Source organism: Hyposmocoma kahamanoa, unplaced genomic scaffold (assembly GCF_003589595.1).
Source record: "Hyposmocoma kahamanoa isolate Upper Pololo Valley unplaced genomic scaffold, ASM358959v1 244, whole genome shotgun sequence".
In the NCBI taxonomy this organism is placed as follows: domain Eukaryota; kingdom Metazoa; phylum Arthropoda; class Insecta; order Lepidoptera; family Cosmopterigidae; genus Hyposmocoma; species Hyposmocoma kahamanoa.
The window spans coordinates 868,045-874,045 of NW_020653761.1; the positions used below are offsets into that span (position 1 = coordinate 868,045).

The 6,001-nt window shown below is 36.6% G+C and overlaps 1 long non-coding RNA gene across 1 annotated transcript; it reads left to right on the forward strand.

Moving 5' to 3' along the window:
• The first annotated feature begins 912 nt into the window (after window positions 1-912).
• Window positions 913-2,376, forward strand: LOC113228845. The gene is made up of 2 exons (XR_003310344.1): window positions 913-1,110; window positions 2,308-2,376. It is a non-coding gene; the product is annotated as an uncharacterized LOC113228845 (long non-coding RNA).
• Window positions 2,377-6,001: the final 3,625 nt, after the last annotated feature.

Genomic DNA, 6,001 nt, shown 5'->3' on the forward strand with positions numbered 1-6,001 from the left:
TTATGTAAACTTGGTTCTTGAAATAAAAATACATATATATTATATTACATATTATATTAATTATCTAACGTCCAAGCTTCATAACTATTAGAGTTTTATTGAAGTTTGTATGGTTTAACCTTTATAATTTTTAATCGACTTCAAAAAAAAGGAGGAGGTTCTCAATTCGACTGCTTTTTACGCGATTACTCCGACATTTGTGAACCGATTTCGATGATTCTTTTTTTGTGGAAAGTTGGGACCTCAGTGCTGATCCCATGTACTTGCCTCAGTACAGTGCTTGCCCCGTATCAATTAAAAAATGTAACGTAACTAAAACAAGGTCCCGCCTTTCGCTTGTTCCTTTGGATCCAATCTATTACTCAGTTTATGTCTCTTTGAAATCGCTCCTTACCTTGGATAGCCATGAACAGCTTCAGGTCGTCAGCGAAAATTAAACTATTGGGCTCTTTCACAACTTCTGGTAGGTCGTTTATCGTTGTAATAATAAACTCTGGTTCTAGATTACTTCCCTGACTCACTTGGTCTAGTGTAGATTGCAATTTGCATTCGTGTTATTGAACTGGATGATTTTATTCAACTGTTTTGATGTCCACTGATAACGGCCAGTATGTAGCTTCGCTATGAGAAATAACATACGAATAGTGCAAGCAGTGGCGTAGCGTGGGGGTGCAAAGGGGGCCATGCCCCGGGCGGCACAGCAGTGCTGGCAGCGGTGGGCGCGCCGAGCCCTAATTGTCAAAGTATTTTCTTTTTACTTAAAATTAGAAAATAAATTCCACTACTTGAGAAAACGATATCCTGGTGCGAAGGCAGGCGAACATAAAACACAATCACGCCGAACGAACTTCTCTTGTAATCGTGAAAATAGAGGTGGGCCCCGGGTGGCAGGAGTCGACGCTACGCCACTGAGTGCAAGTGTGGTGTTTTCATTTCAACATTTTTATAGGTGAAAATATTTTCCAGAACCGTGACGACCAAAACGAGTTTGAAAGAGACAAAAATCGCCGCGACATTACGCCTCCCCGCGTCCAGCCCTGCTCCCCTTTGGCGCTCAGCGCTGTCACTGAGAAGATCAAGAGCGACGAACTGTTCGTCGACGCTGCTCCTGTAAGCGAATGAAACATACGATATATTTAATTCTCTTTTTTTTAACAACAACACACTCATTCTCTCACTTGACTAACAGTCGTTTTTTTTTGTGACATCAAGTGATGGGACGAACAAGTCTTAGCGTGGTGGTAAGCGACACGCCTACCAGTTGCAATGCCACTTAGAGCATAGTTTCCCAAAGTGATCCCTACTGCACCCTAGTGGCCGCTGAAGAGTCCTAGGTAGAGGCGTCGGAAGCAAATGGGGATGTAGATAATGTCCAGGTGGCACGGCCGCATTTGAAAAAGAGAACCGGAATTATCTATTACATTTTTTTTCCTAGTCATTTTTTGTGTTCCGTTTTCAATTATTGTTTTTTTGTGGTGGTGGGCGTTTGAGGGGCACTGCAACTGCGCCCATCACCGTGAGACATAAGTTGACAAATCCCACGTGCCTTTAATTTCACCAGCATTCTTCCCAGCCTGTCAAAACCGGATCACAGTAATGTTCACATTAACGCTTGGCGGCAGAAATAGGTAAGGTTCTACTGCTACCAAAATTCGTAATTATCCAACAAGACTAGCAGCGGTGGGCAGCTGTGATACTTTTAAAACAAATAATGCATATCGACGTGAACCATAGAGGATGGAAAAAAATTATAGTCTAAGCTGTGAACTGGCAACTAATTTGACAACTTCCTATAAAGTTGTCAAAATTTAGATAGTACTGATTGCCACTTCACAGTCGATATGGTAAAAGGACAAAGGACTATTTAATTCCAACGTTATTTAAATGTCTTCCGTCACACCTAAAATGTATTAAAGGTAGTATTAAAAGTATGTCATAAATTAGATAAAAAATATTTGTTAGATACAATATAGTACTATAGTGAAAACTGCACTTGGGTGTCTGAATAAAAATATGTTCAAGTGTAAAAAAAATTATACTTTTATGAAGTTTGAGAGAATCCTATCTCTATTTGTAAAAACGTCATTGTAAGGATAAATAAATAAAAATAAATTGCATCAGGCAAATTTTTCATACGGCCGTATTTTCACCATTCGTATGTATATCGTACTATAAATGAATTAAAAAATAAAAATTTATTGACTGGAATTTCTTTTCGCAGTTTCCTCAACATAGGGACAAAACCTAACTTGCCAGCATTTTCTTTGTTCTTCTCAAAAAATTTTACAATTACGTTTTCATTTTCAGACCTTGGCAGCTTGGTTGGAACGCGGTGAATGCAACAAAAAGAACGCCAATGTTTTTTACTCGTTAATCCAAACAAGCAATAATCATGTTCGACGACTGTGCAACGAGAAAATGTCATTAGATGAGGAGTTCCACAAAACGAAATCCAATATTAGAGACAAATTCGCCAGTGTCGTCGTGCAATGTAAGTTAACATTATTTTTGATTTAAAATTTTTGTTATGTTGTCAAATTTGACAGTATATACGTGGGGCGCACTATAAGTTTCCGGAATGAATAAGAAAAAAATACTATAAATGGTCAGAAATGAATTTATTGTTTTTCAAAATATTCTCCGTTAGCGTTAATGCACAACCAATTTTGAAAACATTTATGCCACTCCTCCGTGACAATCTCTGAAACTTATTTTTCATACTCTTCTACAGCCTCTTCAGGTCATGAAAATCGTTGACCGCGTAGCTGGTTTTTAATTTTTGGAAATAAATAAAAGTCACACGCGCCACTTTGGTTGGTTTCGGCTCATTTCGAAAGACCAATACGCTCGATTGCTGCTTTGTTTAGGGATCGTAACTATAAATCCATGTTTCGTCACCTGTTACTATGTCCTTCTACGAATATTTTCACGAGTTCAATCCATGGTGACGTAGACAACCATATTTCTAAAATGACGCCACAATGTAAACACAAGTGACAGTCAAATGAAACAAACTGTATTGTACAGCCAAAGATTTCCATTTTCAAATGTTGCAATTACTTTTTAAATATTGTTTATGTAAGTTGCCAGTTCCGGAAACTTATAGTGCGCCCTATGTAATATTGATTGACAATTACCACACTACAAAATTATAATTGCATATGGATCTTCCAATGTGTGGAACTCACCCTTCGGAAGCCGCAGCAATTGGGCAATTTACGTAATATTACGTTAATTGAGATACGGTAAAATATACGCAACGCTCTTTCTTAGTTGCAATCCCCATAGTGAAGACTCCAAGTGGTGCCGTGACCAGGATTTTTCTCATCATTAATGTTGTAGTAGTAAGAGAAAGCCGCGTTTCAGGCAAGTTTAGCATTAACACAGATAGACTTAAATGGATGAAATAGAAAAAAAATACTGCTATAATTTTAGTGTGTGGATGTGACTCGCGTCACGTAATTTTTAACCGACTTTAAAAAAAGAGGAGGTTATCAATTAGAGTTTTCTTTGTATGTATGTTACGCGACAACTCCGGCCGATTAATGAACCAATTTTGATCATTCTTCTTTTGTTGGAAAGAAGTTTGTTTGGAGAATTAATTTGGTTTTTGTGCTCATGCTAAGCTGGCTTGTTATCAGTACAAACTACACAGTATAAAACTCTATGTTGACATGTGAATTGCAATCACATTGGGCCAGGGTGGTAACCTGTGACCTAAACCACATGTAATAAGACAAGTAGTGCAACTCCCGCTTATTCCCATCAATGCCTACACGTAGGGTTGTCACATTATTATTTAGTTGTACCTTGTGAACCTTATTTTAAAAAATTAAGGTAACTTTCTCGTGCTATATTGAAATAATCTTTGTTGAATGCAGTAGGTATTTAACTACTTCTATATCTGCATCGCGGATTGGCATCTTGATTATGGGAGTATGATCATGAAATATAAATTAAATTCTGAACAATTTGAGGCACTATTGTTTAAACACGCCTACTATTTGATGTCGTTTTTAAACACCGAGAGAAATTAATATGCTAACGCGAGATTTCTTTTATGATACCAAGACAAAAACGTCGTGCGCCTGGTGTTAAGCGACTGTACATAGCAGTTTCAGTGCCACTCAGAACTTTAAATTTTAGTCTGAGGGACACTGCGCCTGTCACCCTCAGACATAAGTTGACAAGTCCCATGTGCCTGTAATTTTACCAGCACCCTTACCCTTCAAAACCGAATCACAGTAATGCTCACGTTACTGCTTGCCGGCAAAAATAGGTGGCAGTACTTCCCTGAACGAACTCTTTCACAAGGAGCTCCGTCTATTGCTATTCAAATTACTGATTTGATTATGCGAATGTGTACATCCGTACACGGTGCGAGTGCACACATACAAGACACGCTGCTACGTTTGTATGGAGTTCCATTCCTTGTCTTATTATATTGTGGTCTTTAGAGGAAATCAGTGTCCGGAGACAAAAAAGAGATTTTAGCTATTTTTAAGATGGTGTCGTAAAAAGTGTTTCACCCATACATTAAATTGCTTTCAAATTATAAATAATTCGGAAAGGCCTATGCACAGTGGTGGATAAACGTTTTAATGGAAAAGTAAGGGACTCCTGAGAAGTTGGTAGAGTACAATCAGCTTTTGGAAGACGTGGGAAGCATTGTAGATTATACTCCTTCCAACCGTTTATTTAACTTTTGACAGCTCGAATTCTAATCAATTAGTGATGTCCTAATGCGTTTCCTATTCGATTTTTTATAACAATAAATTTTATTTATGAAGAAGTTTAAATCGTGAATGGGAGCAGGTTCAAAAAAGAAGATATTGTCTGATGTTGGTTTGACAATTTTTATACCCAAGAATTAATAATTAATGTTAATGAGGATTCAAGTGATGATTCTCGTTCATATGGAGAAGAATCCGACGATTCATTATAATAAAAATCATTATAATTTATTTAATCACGTTATAATTTATTAGACAGGTAAAAAAAATTTACTTGAATAATCTTCGTTACATAATCCGTTGGCTCGATAAATATCGGAGCACGTCGCTTCACCAAAATGAATAAATATAAGAGTCCAGGAAGTATTGCCCTTTTTTGTCTATAGTTGTCAGAAAGTTGTATGTCAATAATTACGGAAATTCGGAGGCATGCATATGTCAAAAGTTTTATAAATGGTTGGACGGAGTACAGGACCTAAAACTGCTTATTAGAAGAGGCCTATGATCTTCAAATGGGATGTATAACAGTTGGAAGTTTTTCGAATTTGTATTGACTTTCTACGTGGTTAATGATTTACGGAAAATGGAGCATCTTTAACACAATACAATTGTTTGTAGTTCTGCAGAAATATATTTTGTTATCCATTAAAATGTACATAAGGTAAGTGTTCTGTAACTGAAGGGGAATAAAGGTTTTTAACAATGTCTTGTTATAATAATTATAACAAAGATCGGAACACTAAGAAAAATTCATTCGATCCGACTGGATTCGAATCAGCACTCTCAGGCAATCCGTGGCAGATGCACTGCCAATTAAGTCACGGAACGAACCAGCAGACCTTATGAATTTTTCTATGTGTTTGTTGCAGATGTTTGTTTTTAGTTTTTGACGACTTTTTGCCGTAGCGCCATCTGTGAGAAATTCACTCATATTTATTGAGGTTTATTTCTTCACTGAGTGAAGAAATAAACCTCACCTTTATAGCTACAGAAAATAATTGAATATCGTGGTAGTAAAACATGGTGACATTCAATTAACTTAAAAGTTAAAATTTTTAAACCGGCGTCTCTAGTCAGCGATGATGGTAGCTGTTATATAATCTTTGTTATAATAATGGTAACAAATTAGTGAAGTAATTTCACAAAAAATAATTGAATATCATGGTAATAAAACATCGTGACATTCAATAAACTTAATAATTGCAAAAAATGATCTTGTTGCTGACCACATTAGGTTATTACTAAAAAACGTAAGAAATAAAATAATC